The sequence below is a fragment of the Acomys minous genome (assembly GCF_964271855.1).
Source record: "Acomys minous genome assembly, chromosome: 11".
Lineage (NCBI taxonomy): Eukaryota > Metazoa > Chordata > Mammalia > Rodentia > Muridae > Acomys > Acomys minous.
In genome coordinates, this window is record NC_140492.1 from 30,687,962 (window position 1) to 30,704,822 (window position 16,861).

Sequence of the window (16,861 nt, forward strand, 5' to 3'; positions counted from 1 at the left end):
CATAAACCTTCAAAAAGAACTTGCTTCCGGAAGTGGTGGCAGGGAAGTCACCATGTTATTTGATACAAAGGAGACTCAGAAAGACAGACATTACACATTTGCTCTATGAATTAAAAAGATGAGAGTCTGGAAAATAGAAGGAACAAGTACACAGAAAAGAAAGTAGATTCACAAGACAGAGGATGGACAAGGTATCAGGTAATCGTGGATATACATACAATCAGAGCATTTTATAGACATGTATGAAATGTATAGGGAATAAATATACACTAATAGAAGCATCTATTTAAAACAAAAAAACTTGTAACCAGTCTTGAACTTAAAAACTGATTCTGATGGGATACACATGGAGATCCAGACCTTTCCAGTGTAGTTCAATATCTGTTGAAGCCATCTAAGGTGCTCCTGCTACATTATATTCCATTTACCCAGAGAAACCTTGCTGAGGGCTAGGATGCTGTCCTGAGTGCTGGCTTAAATATCTGTGCACTGAATAACAATGGAATCCCTCTAGGGCACATGGTCCTACTGCAGTGTGCAAGGTGCATCTTCATCACAGAACCCAAGCAAATCCCTTTCTTGCAGTAACAGCAATGGAGCATCTGCAAACTTAGAGCCCTTTTGTTTTATAGGTGTGAGCTTTTCTATACCTTCATTTAGTACAATCTGTTACCGGAGATTTGTTATCAAATTGCTGTTTCCAATTGTACAAGTCCGAGTGTGTCATCTGAAAATACGCTTAAACTTGAGGTCTTCGACTTTTCATATTTCAAGCTGGTTCCCATTGCATTCTCAAATTGAAGGGCAAACCTATTTGATTCGTACATGTTCAGAAAATCTTCATGTATCTTGAGGGCAATGTCACTACAGAAACTGCCAACATTAGAGACACTCTGAACCTGCTTGTTGGGGTGATTTAACCTTGGACTTTACAGCTATCACTGACAAGATGTGCTGTACAATATGCTGGAGGTAAAGCCAACGTGGTCAACACAATAGCAAGGGAAATGACTGTGTTCTAAGTCTCGACTTCCTATGGAAATCTTTCCACTGTATTTCCTGAGTTAGTAGCCATATATTTATAATAACACATACTTATAAGGGACAGGGGTTAGAACTGTGCAATTCACAACACAGGGAAGTGAGCGTTGAGAAATATATGAAGGAATAAAAATGTGAAATAAATGCCAATGTTGATCTGAAATTGCCACAAGTCAGCCAACATTTACTGAGAGCTAAGTGCCAGGCACCTTGCCTATAGACAGCATCTTATTTAAATGTACGATGCCAGGGAACAAAGTTGGCGTCACCAACAGAAGGAACATGGGCTGGAAATCACAGGCTCGGTTTATAAGGCAGATTTCTAAAAATTCTCTTTGGATCATAGGAAGTGCTGGCACGTGAGAGAGCACAAAGTATGATATCTCTGTGACAGGGTTTTCCCAGAAAGATAAAGCTACAGTCAGCCCCAGGGTGCAACTCTGTCCTGGTTGGGTCCTCTAAAGGATAGTGGGTGTACCTCTGCCCCCCCCCCAAAAAAAAGGTCTGTTCCTTATCTGCTACCAATAGGGACCTGCATAAATCCTGCAAACTGTCTACATTCCAGGAAACAGGCACATTCCAAGGTCAGGCAAGACAAATTTTGGTAACTCCTGGCAGGCTGATGAAACCCCTGTAAAGGTCTGTGAAACAGGAGTCTGGAAGAAAAACAAAAACAAAAACAAAAAACAAAACAGACAAACAACAGAAAAGGTCAAATACCCTTTCAAGGTCACATCCCGGAAAAACAGTATTCTAAGATGTCTTTGGCATAAACCACCTGAGCTACTTTAGAAGGAAATTTAATAAACCTTGAATTTAGTACCTTATCTCCTGTCCTCATTCCTTTGCCCCCCAACTCCAATTCTTTTTCAAGAAACACCTACTTCGTGAAATTGTGGGTAAACAGTTTCCACCCAGTAAGGCACTCTCCAAGACTGATGCCTAAAATGTCCCTGTGTACACTTCCTCTGACCCTCATTTATTGCTACCCATCCAAAGAGGTTTTAAAATGCAAGCCTAGAAAGGAGTCCACCCAAGGATGAAAAGTTAAGGGAAACAAGATCGTTTTCTTTAAGCTGTTCGCAGAAAGGTGATCCGCGTCATTTCCAGATTCCACGAACAGATAATCTCCAAGGTATCAGTGGAGTTAAAGGGACGGGACTTTTTCCCTCCCCCTCCCTTCTCCAAGCATCAGTCCGTGGGAAGGGAGGGGACGAAAGAAGAGACTGGGAGGAGGAAAAGTGCAAAAAGCTAGAAGAGCCGGGTGCTGAGAGGAACCCCCGGGGCGTAGGTCCTCGGGCTAACTGGCGTCTGAAACCCTCCTTGGAGCTGCGCCCCAAGCTGCAGCGCGCAGTCTGCTCGCCGCCCAAGAGCGGCCCGGACGCGCCTTTTGTCGCCAGGGCACAATCGCTGGGGCTAGGGACCAGTGCCCCTGAGCTTCGCTCTGGTGAGTATGCTATGCGGAGCTGCCCTGGGCACCCGAGAGAGCGCGCGCGGTGGCGGCAGACCTCTGGAGACAATCGGATGGGGATGGTGGTGTCCCTAGCCTGGCAAGCCTGGAGGTCAGGGCCTGGAGGCAGAGGAGGGTGGTGACAATTCTTTCCCCCTGTTACTTTGATGAATCCATGCAGAACTGAAGCCTGCAGCCTCTGCTTCCCTAGGGCTAACTTAGAGGAGCAGGCAAGATCCTGGGAGGAGCAGGTGGTCTCCAGTGCACAGAGGGACCTGGTGCCTGACCCTGGGAAGATATGTGGATTCTTGATGGTAGCACCAACACCCCAGGTAGGGTGCGGGTACCTAGTGAGCTTGCCAAGTGTAGAGGCTAGGATGTGCAGGCACCCAACTAGAGGTCGGGAATGTCATTGAATACATCACTTGGTCCTATCTGGAGATGATCAAAATGAAAATGATAAGATCTGTGTAGGAGTTCCGGAAGGGTGTAAACAAGAAAGCACTGGTAGTTTTCCAACTTTACTTCCCTTGGGTCGGGATTAGTGAAGTAAAGCTCCAAACATCCCCTCACCTCGCCTCCACAAACTTCCTAGCTGCTGCGGGGGGCTTACCTAAGAAGGGTTTGTTGGTCTCTTCTTGTTTACTGGAAAAGGTAGCAGAGCAAGGGTATATGTTCATGTACCTTAGAGGGGCTGAAAGAACCTCAGCTGCATGTCAGAAGTTAAGGAATGAACCGGAAGGATAGGGAGCTTGTATACTGAAGGCATTATTTGCGCTGCCTTCTGTATACAATTTGTTTTGGTCAACAACATGTACTGCCACGCATTTGAGAAAAGACAGTGAGATAGAGACTTCGTTTGTTTGTTCGCTTGTTTTTTTTTTCTCCTGCAGCTAAATAGTTCCTAAACACCTCAGTGATTAATACAAGATGATCTGTGACCATTTAAGAAGACATAAGCAGGTAGCTTTCCCTCGGGTTTTTCTGGAGGATCTAGGTAATTGTCCTTAGACTGCATTTTAGAAGCTACTAGTGCCCAGACGAAGAAAATTATATGTTTTCCAATGAATTTTGTGTCTGTTCCATTTGCATACGAATCTGTGAACTTAGAATTGCTGATGAACATCATAGTGATATTTACATTTGATTTGCCCTAAATGTCTGTTTATGGGACGACAGACTGAACTTGGCTGTCTTCCCCTGAAGGAATGGCAGTCCCAAACAGCCAACGGAGACTGAGGAAACAGTCCTTCTCCATGGCTTTCAAGTAGTCCTCCTCCTCCTCTGTCCCCCACTCTGTAAACCTAAAAGCAAATACTAATATCATCATTTCCGGTTTCCTCATGAGACAAAGTAATTCTTGCCTCTGTCCATCCCATTCATGTCTGCTCAAGGTCAGTTCCATAAAGGAAAATTGTTCTTCTCTTGAGTTGTTTCAAAGATGATCTACTCCTCTTTGTATTGGGTGCTCTTCAAAGAACTCAGATGTTTCAGGACAGATATTGATATTGTGCCTGCCTAGCATTCGTAATGAGCTCCCAAATGGACCAAGTAACTTACTTTCTTATTCCGTGGTTCAGATGTGTCATTGGTTCAAGCTTCATTCACTTAGGCTTATTAAAGAGCTAAAGGCTGTGTGTTCTACAGAAAGTGTTCCACTCTGACAGCAAACCAAGGGTTTGCTTATTAGGATGAAGACCTAAGGAACACTGCAGTGTTTGCCCTGGTCTCTTCGGGCAATCTTCATGCAGAATATTGAACAAGCTCCTTTAAAATAAATTTTAAAACACTCAATTACTTTTCTTAGAAGTTCTTAGACACGTTGTTGTTATAAATATAATCACAGAACTACTGATCGTGACAGCAATCCCTGTAAGGAAACATTTTGTTTTCATTTAAAGTTTGGCATGTGTGCTTTTTTTTATATAGGCTTTCAAGATTATAGCATATTCACTGACAGTAAGAAGATATCAAAAGTTCTCTTCTAGTAAAGATGGTGCTTTTTGACGTGGCTATTACTGAAACATTTTAAGGAATGCTTGGAGGGCCCATTCGAGTATATGACTACTAAAGAAGCAATGTAAAACAAGTTGGAAATTCTTTTCCCCGTTTATTTTATGTGCATGGGTGTCTGTTCATAATGGGAATGCAATACCCACAGAGGCCAGCAGAGGGAGCGTCAGATCCCCTGGGGCTGGATTGACAGAAGTTTTTGAGCTGCCATACTGGGAATTGAAACATAAATCCTCTGAAAGAGCAACCACTGCTCTTAACTGCTAGGCCATCTCTCCAAGCCCTGAACATAGCGTTTTTAAATCGATGGCAGGATTCTCTTATTCATCGTTAATTTCATAAGTGGGAGGATGCTTTTCTAAGTTGAGAAAATGTGATACAATGGTTGCTACCAGGTCGAGAGATCCCTAAGGTGGCATCTGTAGTCATCCAACACAGACGCACCTAGACACTTAGTCCCTGTGCTAAAAATGATCTATCCACTTGAAAATGTAACAAGAAATGTTTCTGAGCCGAGGGAGGCACATAAGTAGGCCAAAATGACATCAACAAGTACACTTGAGTATTTGAAAGCCGAGGCTGTTCGGATCGGACAATCTCCCAGTTCCTCCTGGGTCTTATCTTCTCTCAGCTGTGACTTGTGGCCCTTTAACGCACAGTATGAAATGTCGCTTTGTGTCTGTGTATGTGGGAAGAAATCATTTTTCTTTTTTTACATCAGAAAGTTTTTTTTTTTAAACCAGGTTACGGTTGCTGTGACGCAAAGCTTATCTGTGGGGACATAGAACCTGCAAGGGTTTCTTAGCATAGTCTTTAACCAGCAGTGACAACAGAAAAATGATGAGAAGCAGTCGGGTTTGGGATGTATTTGGAGGGGAAAGAGGCAAGAATTGACAGACTGATATGGTTGGTGATGAAAGGAAAGGGATCATACATAGTTCACGCCTAGGCTTATGGGTAGAGCATCTGGAAGGATACAGTTGTCACTGGGCAGCATGAGAGACTGGCAGGGACAAGTTGGTTCCATACAGCTTATTAGACCTCTGAACAGAGGCTTCGTGGAGATAGCGGGGACAGAGCTCAGGGAAGAGACGGAGTTGGACATGAAGATCTGAGTCACCCATATATAAATTACATTCCAAACACTGGGATTGAGGTGGGGTAGAAACCAGAAGACAACACATGTAGAGGACCACACAATCTAGAACGATCCAAAACATGAATGCTGAAGACTGTAGGAGCAAGGAAAAGAAATTAGGTAGTAGTGATCACAGGAGTCAGGAGAAATGCCGAAATGTGTGGGACCAGAGACATCAAAAGAGAAAAAGTGTGTTAAGAAGGAAGAAAGTTATTAGCTATGTCCATGGCTGCTGAAGGGTCCAGTGATGCGAGGACAAACAATTATTTCAGAACTTAAATGACCCTCAGGTTAGTCCGCTTTCCATGACTGTATCAAAATGTCTGAGAAAAATCAATTTTCAGAGGTGTCAGTGCCTGGTAACTGGGCCCTGTTGCTTTGGGCCTGTGACGGCGCAGTGCATCGCTGAGGGTGGAGAGCCCTTGTGGTAATACAGCAGCAGACAGGGAAAGAGGTAGGGCATCAATACCCCATGCAAGGAAGGGCACACTGCTCCTGACTTAATTTCTACTCTGCCCACCTTCTCAAGGCTGCACTGCCTCACAATAGCCCTCAACACCTAGACATGTCTTAAGGGACATTCAAGATTAAAACTATCTCAGCTGACACAGAATAGTGGTGAGCTCAAGCCTAACCCACAGAGAACTCGAGATCAGGCTATGGTGCTCTTTATTTTGTTTAATTTTTGAGAATCTCATATATGAGTGCTGCATTTACATTACTTCTACCCTTCTCTCTCCCCTTCCTCCTGCAGTACTTACGGAAATGTTCACATGAGTCATTTCAGTCAAAATCATGATGATCATAATGATGATTAAATATTGATTCATAACACTGAACAAAAATTGTAAACCTACTGCTTACAATTCCAGGAATCTTTCTTTGGCATGCAGTTATATTTAGGTAAATGAATATTTGTTCAAAGTTAAGCAAACAATTGAAAAAACATAAATGTCTATAAATATTAAAGAAGCAAAATAAATTATGACTACCCATTCAATGGAAAACCATCCAACAGTTAAAATTAAGGCAGTATTAAAATGAAAGCTCTTCTGAGCACATTGGGCATGAAGAAAAGAATTAGACTTTGTGGCTTATTACTAATAAAGAAAAATAAGGTTATGCACGAAAACCTGTGTGCAAATCAAGAGACAAAAATGGTGTGGCTGCTTGAAGGGAGAGGAAGTTTGTGGTAGAGCATAACGGAAGGCTGACAATGTGAGGAAAGGGGCTTTTGCTTTGTTCCGTTTTATTTTATACTCAATTCTGGGGGGAGGGGCAGTGAACACAGCATCTTGTACTTGCTAGGCAACCTGAGCAACACTTAATGCCTTTGAATTATCGGCACACGGTTACCTATTCAAAACCCTAAATAAAATTTTACGCATAATTCTGAAACATGTCATTTAAAATAATACGAGGAAAGAAAATATGTGGTGGTGAAAAATGAATACTATATATAGCACAAATCTCTGAAAAGTTTTCAAAAAGAACATTAAAGGTGGGTTGGAGGGAGCCATGGGGGTATGGCTTTAAAATGGGAGCTGTTAATGCCTAAATTAAACTACAACAGAGTGAACAACTGACTTTAAAAAACAATAATGAAAAAGACAACAGGCAAGAAGATCCTTTAGCACATAGTAGGGGTGGCATTTCAGGCATTTATAAGAAAAAGCTTCCATGGCTAGGAACACTGAGAAAGGCATTTTCTAGAAACCTTCAGGTGTGGACCATGCCACATGCCCAAGCCCAGTGCTGCCTGGGCCATCTGTATAAATGGTTCCATAGTCTCCACTTCTAATGCCATCTCCCTCATAAGCCTCTTATCAAGGTTTTTCTTATCCTTGGTTGCTGCTTAGCATCTGGCCAGCAGCCGGTGCCCTCAGTAGAGATTTAGTTGGTTTATAAAGTAGCTCCTTTTCTCCAGTCTCCTTCACCTTCGGCAGGATTCTTCTGTACACTGAATTGAGTCATGAATCTCCCACACTACTTCCAGGCCCTGTCAGTTTGTCTGCTAAGCTGTTTTCCGTCCCCTAAGTCTCCCCTCCCTCTATGGCCTGAGTCCCACAATAATCTTACTTGAAAGCCCTCCAAACTTTAGCCTCTTCTTCATTAGTGATTCCATTGTGTACCTGTGCTATTAACATGGGACCATGCTTAAGCCACTCAGACGAGCAGAGAAGCTTCACGTGATACAAAGCTCCTCAGCTACAATCCTAGCCAGTCTGCTCTTCTCTTTGTCAGCCAGCATTAAATGCAGGGAAACTAATTCACACTTGTGTCACCATCTTGCTATTAATTTCTTTTGCACCACTGTCTCGTTTGTAATCCAACCGCCCCACAACCCTTGTATCTGCAGACTGCTTAATGAAATTTAAGAAAGGGAACCATTGGAGGATGCTTCTCCAATAGGCTCTGAGATTCATCTCTTCCCTTCCAAGCAGAAATGGCACCATTCTAACTCATTTCCTTCACTCGGAGAAATGTTTGTCTCTCTCAGTGAGGAAATTAAAGCCATGCATTAAAAAAAAAAAAAGCCATGCAATGCATCACCACTGCCTGGCTCTCCGTATCTGTTTTTAATTGTATACTTCTGATTAAGATGTCCTGGGTGCTGATACAAGCTGCTTTATGGTTTTCATATCTGAGTCTTTCATTGATTCTTCCTCATTTCTCCTTAAACTTAGTAATCTTTTGATAAGTAAATAAGAAATAAAATTCCTGGCACTTTTATTAATGAAAAACTGATACTACTGAGAGCAAGACATGTAAAAGAAAGACACATTACAGCTGTTAATTTTATTTATATATTTAGTATCAGCTAAAAGACTTGAAATTAAGTTTGACTCCTTATTTTAGCTTAAAAATAAAGATTAGCTGAAAACAAAAATGTCCCACCAAACTATAAGCAACCCAGGATGTAAACAAAAAGCAAGAAATTTCAAAAGAGAGTAAGTTTCCCACTTTCCAACAGTGTCCCTTAGTGCTGTGCCAGGTAGTTACCCTGAGTAGCATCAATGGTCCATGTCCTGCGTTTGAGTAAAGTGTCCTGTCTTCTGCCTATCACAAACCTCATTAAGTTAAAACCACTGGAGATCAAAAGATGGCCAGCTAGTGACCTCCAGTCTACAGGATCATAATTATGTTCCCCTGACTCTTTTCAGCATTTAAACCCCTTGTATGGCATCAAGGAAACTCCCAGAAAAGTGAAGAAAGGAAAGAAAAAGAGAGAGACAGAGACAGAGATAGAGACAGAGACAGAGAGGAGGAAGAGGAGGAGGAGGGAGGGAGGGAGAGAATGAGAGAGGGAGGGAGGAAGGGAGAATGGAAAAAGGAGAAAAGGTCCTGCTCCATCTTTTACCTCTGCACATTTTGTAGGCAGGACAAACTGTGGGTCTAAGGTTTTTTGGCTGGGTTGGTGTCCCAATCCCTTCATTGGAAGTCTTGCTTGGCTACAGAAGATGGCTGGTTCAGGGTCCATATCCCCCATTGCTAGGAGTCTTAGCTAGTGTCATCCTCATAGATTCCTGGGAGTTTCCATTGCAGTAGGTTTCTAGCTCATCCCAGAGATGCCCTCCCCAATCCAGCTGTCTCTGCCAGTACTCTCCCCCTTCATACTCCCCCAGTTCTTCCCCCACCTCAGAGGATCAGGAGACAGAACTCTGCACAGTGTCCGAGAGAAACTCCTCCAACATCCATCAACAAACGACATCACTGACTATGTCACAACCCACTCTCTGGGTGGGAATGATTTTCTAGAAGTTTCTGAAATGTTTCTGTTTCCTCTGTGCAGGGGCAACTGTCACTATATCATTTCAGTTCTCTCAAACTCGTTCATGAAATTAAGAGGAAAAAGAAAAAAAAAAACCTCAGAAGCTTCGTTACAGGATCTTCTGTGCCTACCATCTCCAAGCCAGATGGCCAGTTCTTTTATATAACAAAATCTTAAGGGAAGAAAATTTTAAAAACTCTCTCAATAAAGCACTTGAGTGTTCTACAGCCTTTATTTCATATATATATAAAATATATACTTATTTTATTTCATATATATGAAATACATGTTTATTTTATTTCATACATATGTGAAATATATATTTATTTTATTTCATACATATATATGAAGCTGAAATTTCTATAGTTATTCTAATCTTGAAATGAAAACAAGACTACTTTTTGAATCAATATTTCATCTGTTTGAAAATAATATTAAACAAAATATGTCAATTAAGTAAGGAGTTACTAATATATATCTTTTACAAATATCCAACTTTCTACTTTACCCAAAAGCTCTGCCTATAGTTGTTTATTTATTACCTTTTATCTTGTAAGTAATATATTAGAGTACAAGCACACATACTGAGAATTAATGAAATAAAGGCTTGGGGAGTAATTTAAGTAATTGGAGATTAGTATATGAAGATTAAAAGTCAAGGTTTGTGTGCCAGCATTTTATATTTATAATTTATATTTAAAATGCCCTTACAGAATTTTATAATTATGCTTTGATATTCTAATGCTTTAATTTTTAAGCATTTTTAATACTTTATCAAATATATAGTAAATGACTTTGTTTTCTAGCTAGCCTTGTAAGCAAGGTTTCTGTGTACTGCCTCAACAGCCAAATGACTTTAGAAGAGACCAGTCTCATACCCATAAGCAAGTTTATTTTTTTAAAGATTTATATATTTATTATGTATACAGTGTTCTGCCTGCACACCAGAGCCAGAAAGGGACACCTGATCTCATTTTAGATAGTTGTGAGCCACCATGTGGTTGCTGGGAATTGAACTCAGAACCTTTGGAAGAGCAGACAGTGCTCTTAACCTCTGAGCCATCTCTCCAGCCCCATAAGCAAGTTTAAAGGGGCAACAGTGAACGAGTTAGGTGCATCTTCTTGAGGATTTTCTTATGCGGTTACAGTATAAATAGACTACAGGTTGGGAAGGCAGACCTGGCAGTGCTCTGCCAGGGCCTCCAGCTCAGCCGCTGCAGCACAGCACTGACAATTCAAGCCTCCTTTTAATCTTCTTTGGAGTGCAGGCAGCTGTGTTTGACAAGCCAAGGATCCTTTCATCTTCATCATTCTGGTTGAAGTAAAAGCAGTGGCGCCTTCTCCTTTACCTTTTATAACTACGTCTGGCTTGAATGTTACGGGGAGTTTCTATTTTGACAAGAAAATCCTGAACTTTGGTGGCCAAAGAATCATTTTCTCTGAAATTCATCTATGGCTCCCTCTTCTTTAGTTCTCGAATTGGTTCAAACAATCACAATCAATCCATTTTTTTTTTGAAATATTAGAAGAAATTAATTTTTTACTTTATAGTTGTAATACAAGAAAGGACCATCAAATGAAGGGTTAAAATCCAGACAATTTCATCGAGACTAAGCTCAATTCTATGTACATTTGCCTTTCTCCCAAGTCAGTTCTCACATTAAAAGTAAATACAAATTCTCATTGAACATTATTGCTACCCTCAGGCCCTGAGGCTATAGAGAAGAATCTGGTAGAATTGCCACATTCTTTTCAAAGCATGTAAATTAATCACAATGTTTTTACATTGTAAATAAGCAATATGGCGGAGCCTAAGGATGTTCATACTAAAACCAACATCACTTGCAGGAATGTGATGCTTGTCTGGAAACAACGAACTTGTGGCAACATGTAAGTATGTAAAATTCCTATTGAAAGATAAGGAAGTATGCGCTTCCTGAGAGAGGCATACAGAAATAGTTTCAGATCCCAACACATAAAAGGGAAGGCTGACCCTGCCCTGGATAGAACAGAACTGAATCACCACAGGAAGAATTTAGAATTATACTACCTGGGAAGCTATGAATACATACATAGTATCGTGAGAAAAATCATGCTTGGGGTGGTTGGAAGCTGCATCCAAATATATTATTACATTTTATCTTCCGAGCACGACCGGCCTAATTATCTTCATTTTGCAAAAGAGCGACAGGATTCCGGAGAATAAACAGTTCACTTCACAGAGGAGGGCTGAGGAATAGTTAAACTTGGGGCATAATTTATCATTTCTACTTGGTCCAATCACCTTTTAACTTTAGATCTTTGCTATATGAGAGGAAACACACGCTCCCCGCATTCCGCTTTACTATGTGTTTGCACAGCTCACTGACAGCTAGATGTAAGGAAATCATATGCATTAGGAAACAACTTTCAGTAAGTTTTTTGCAATCATGAGGACCTTAATTCTATTGCCAGAACTCATGCTTTCTTTTAAAAGACAGCATGGTGATGAGTGGGGAAGCAGAGACTGGAAGATCTGGGCAGGGGGCAGGCAAGCTGCTGGATAGCCTGTTTGGTGAGTTCCTGGCCAAGGAGATGATGTCAGGAAAAGTGAGAGGTGGGGGAGGGAGGGAGACAGAGGGAGACAAAGAGGGAGGAAGATGACCACTGCATGTGCACACACATACACACACACCAAGTAAGTGAAGGTGAAGAAGAGAAGAGAGAAAATAATTGCTGTTATACCTAAAACCAAATATATATGTTTTAAAGGATAAAATTAAAATCTTCATAGTGCTGTAAGAGTATCCTCATAAAAATTAAATATTATATCTTGGTGTTTTTTATGTTTTGCTGGTGCTAAAAAAGTATGTATTTCAGTTCTTCTGAGACTACTGTTAACTTCTTCGCAGGATTACTTTTAAGGTTGAGATCACTTTTATGATCATTTGAATATCTCTAATTTGAATTATTTAGCAGTTTTGTTTTTGTTTTGGTGGTTTTGCTTGTATTATTCTAGATATTTATGCTTCCCCAAACTTTGGTATAATGTTGCAGCCTTGTTGAACTCATTCCTTGAGATATAGTAAAAGGACCTAAGCTTAAATTATGTCATTTACCTTTGTGTTTACTATAGTTTAATGGAAATTTATGAGATTACCTAGATACTCATGCTTCAGTGATGTTATTTGTTTTTTACACATATGATACTCATCTTTATATTTCATATGTGACAGTTTTTACTTTAATACATTTGTTTGAGGCAAGCTTTCATCCATCCCAAGCTGGCCTCCCTCAAACTTGCTTGTAGCTGTATTAGTCAGGAAGAAACAGAACAGATAGGTAGGTAGGTAGATAGATAGATAGATAGATAGATAGATAGATAGATGATGTATTAGGATGGCTTACAGGCTGTGGTCCAGCTAGTCTAACAATGGCTGCCTACCATTGTCCAAGAATCCAATAGTTGTTCAGTCCGTGAGCTTAGATGTCTCATTTGGTCGTCAATATATGCCAGATCCAGAAATAAGCTCTAATGCCAGTGCAGAAATGGACTTGCCAGTGAGAGCTGGAGCAAGCAGGCGAAGAGGGCAAGCTTCCTTCTTTCATATCCTTTATATAGGCTGCCATAGAAGGTGTGGCCTAGATTTCAGGAGGATCAGCCGACCAATAATATCTGGGTTAGATGTGGGTCCTCCCACTTCATTGGTCTAGTAAGAAAAAAAAATCCCTCACAGGTGTACCTGAACTTTGGATTTTTAGTTCATCCCAGATGTAGTCAGGTGAAAACCAAGAGCAGCCATCACAGTAGCAGAGGATGACTTCAGATTCTAACCTTGCTGTATCCATCTCCCATGTGCTGCGGTCACAGGTGTGCACCAGCACAGCCAGCTGCTACTTTCATTTTGTTTTGCGAAAAATGTCATCTTGCCTTCTTCATTCCAATTCTTTCAAGATACGTTGTTTCATTCTTAGTATGAGATTATATTATCTACCAACTATTTCTGTCTGAAGTGTTCCTTAGCAGTATTTTTGTTTTATGTTCTAAACAATAGAACTATATTTACAGAACACTTTCATCAGACTCACTATGTGCCTATGGTTCTCAACAATGATAATTAAATAGTTCAGCCCTGAATTTTAATATTTTTCCTTTTGCTCCAGAAGCTCATTTTATTGTTTTTATTTTCTTTACTCTGTATGTATTTTGTTTTTCTCTGTGTTTCTAACGGTGTCTAACTATGTTGCTTAGGCTTACATTGTGTTTCTGGGCTAAAGTTTAAGGAGATTATCCTGTCTCAACCTCCTGCTTAGTTACAAACATGCCTTCATTATGCTTTGTTCCCAAAGTGATTTGGAAAACATTATTTTAAAGATTTACTTGTTTTTATTTGATGTATTTGAGTGCACACGTAATATGTGGTGCCTTCAAAGACCAGAACAGGGCATCAGATTCCCTAGAACTAAATAACACGTGCCTGTGAGCTTCCATGTGGGTGCTTGAAACCCAGCCTGAGAGATATTAACGACCAGTTACTATTAAGAGTCTTAATTTTGATGTTGGTTCCAGTTGAGCGTTTGTGTAGTTGTGTTTTTGCCATGGTATAGTTATCTATTTCCTGAGTAGTTTTGGTTGTAGCTTGCCCCTTTGGGATGGAGTTTTCCTTCTAGTATCTTCTGTAAAGCTGGATTTGTGGATAGGTACTGTTTGAATTTGGTTTTGTCATGAAATATTTTGTTTTCTCCATCAATGTTTATTGATAGTTTTGCTGGGTAAAGTAGTCTGGCCTGGCATGAGTTAACCCAGAAGCAGAAAGACTCAAATGGTATATACTCACTTATATCTGCATATTAGCCCAAGGGGCATGTCCCACGAAAGCCTTCACTTACCAGGAAACTGAGACAGAGGAGAGGACATTCTAGTGGGATTCTAGATGAGAGAATCATGGGAGAATGGCAAAGTAGAAGGACCCAGAGGGTCCTAGAAGCCTACAAGTAGAACATTATGATAGGCAGATTTGGGCACAGGGGTCCCGCTCAAACTAAGGCACCAGCCAAGGACAATACAGGCGGTAAACCTTAAGCCCCTACCCAGATCTAGCCAATGGACAGAACACTCTCCACAGTAGAGTGGAGAGTGGGATATTACTTTCTCACATACTCTGGTGCCTCACCTTTGACCGTGTCCCCTGGAGGGGGAGACCTGATGGCACTCAGAGGAAGGACAGCAGGTTACCAAGAGGAGACTTGATACCCTATGAACATATAGAGGGGGAGGTAATCCCCCTCAGGAACAGTCATAGGGGAGGGGAATAAGGGGAAAATGGGAGGGAGGGAAGAATGGGAGGATACAAGGGAGGGGATAACCATTGAGATGTAACAAGAATAAATTAATAATAATAAAAAAAAGAACTAAAGAGCAAAATAATAAATTAATTAAATAAAAAAAAAATAAGCGGAAAAAAAAAAAAAGAAAAGAAAAGAAACCCAGCCTGGGTCCTCTGGAAGAGCAGCAAGCATTCCTTATTAATGAGCCATATTTCTAACCCCAGAAATTGTTTTAAATCTCAAACTTTTGAGGCTTTCTGTTTACAAGTTTTCAATTAATGTTTATCCTTACTACATTTTAATCAGCATAATTTTGAGATGCTTAACTGAGATTTCCTTTCTGTTCACACATGGTTAACTTTGATAAAACCCTATTATACGGCTGAAAGACAGTGACCCAGATCCTGAGTGACAGCACTGAAGTCCAGAATTGCACTCGGTACTTGTCATCTTATTTTACATGTAGATACACTGTTTGCACTAAAGCCACTTTCTATAATTGTATTTACCTATTTTCCATTGGACCTATTCAATTTACAGGCAATTGTCTATTGTGGTGTCGGTAATGGGGCATTTAAAAGTCAAGATGCAATTCCATATGTGAGATTTACTTCTTAACCAGAATTTGTCTTGTCTAAGACTAGCTTAAATTGGCTTTTTAGCCTTCCTTTTTTAGGTTTGCCTAAAATTTGTTGGCCTGAATTACTTTACTTTTTGATTTTTCTTGTATCCAAAATAGTATTAAATTTTATTTTTACCCAATCTGAATATAAAATTTGATCATTTTCCATTATACTAAGTTAGTTCAACTTTGCTTTTAACTAGCTACTGTAAGTATCAGATTCCATTTCACCTAAACCAAGCAACTTTCAACATTTTCTTTTTTAAGGGGGGGGGGGGATATTAATGTTGCTTTCTTATTCTCTTGGGTGAAAATCCATTTTGAAATTTTGTATTTACAGTCAAATAGAGTTTATATGTTTTCTTTTAGAAATTAGTTCAGCTTCTTCTATTTTAATTCCTTGTGGTTTCTGACCTCCTACAGCCAATCAAGAAGTGGAAAGAGCAAAGAGTTACAAAAGCGCCTTTCTTAGCAAAATGCCCTCACCTGTTCAATTCCTGCCACCATCCCCATACTCCACTCACAGGTGCCTAGCTGGTCTCTGTGAAGCCCGACTATGCCTGTCTTCCTTAGCAATCTCCCGAGGTCCCAGACAGACAACAGACCTGGGAATAGTGCTGCATTAATGCTGCCGCCAGGTTGAGATAAAGCTATTGTTTCTGCAGCTCTCCAGATGTGGCTGGTTGAGTTGCCAGAATGGTTGTCACTTACGTCCCACGTTTCAACCTTGCAGAAAGAGATAAATTGACAGCTGCCATGTTTCTATCTCTGCACTTCCCATTAAGCTGGCTCATACTATTCCAACCAAAGCATCCTCAAAATTTGGTCAAGATGATATCAGACCTAATTTCTTTGATGACTCAGTTATTACCTTTTTTTTACTCATTTATAAGTAACTTCAGTATAAAGTTAGATGGATGAGCTACTATATACAATCTTGGAAAGGCCCTGAATTGCAGCTTTTAACCTAGTTTGTCTACCATAAGGAGAAGGGAAGGTGGAAACCACACACAGGAGTTATTTTTTCGGAATCTGAGCCAGTATGTGTGTATACTGACTCATCTCCTGAAATAAATATTGTACCAGGTCTTAATCTTAGAACATTAAAACATTCTCTTTCTCTCTTCCAAATAAATAGTGTCTTTCTTTTTAAGGTACCAGCAAGTTCTAGAATAAATATTTATCAATCATCCTGATCTGAGTCAATTCATCGACACGAGTTTCACCATTGCTCACAGACGCACCTTCCTCCATCTTCCATTAGACTCTCGTTTAGAAACTGCCTAAACTTAAAACACGAACCATACTTACAAAACTGTACCTTCTCCAATTTTCAATCTTACCGGGGACTCTAAATGATTGACCTTAGATCTTTTAGTTACTTACCTGGGAGACGTTCAGTGGAGCTCTGTTTAGAAAAAGAAATATCCCAACAAATAAGCACACAAATAGCTTGGCGTGTGGTCATCCTTGGCATAACTAATTTAAATGATAGTCTTACAAAGAAGAGTGGAAAAC

General features: G+C 40.4%; 1 protein-coding gene across 2 annotated transcripts in view; it reads left to right on the forward strand.

Moving 5' to 3' along the window:
• Positions 1 to 2,221: 2,221 nt before the first annotated feature.
• The window catches only part of HTR1F (5-hydroxytryptamine receptor 1F), a 133,335-nt gene continuing 118,695 nt past the window's right edge, over positions 2,222 to 16,861 (forward strand). For both annotated transcript variants that reach the window (XM_084800366.1, XM_084800368.1), the window contains exon 1: positions 2,222 to 2,488. The gene's annotated coding sequence lies outside the window, so the exon portion shown is untranslated. The remainder of the gene's footprint in view (positions 2,489 to 16,861) is intronic.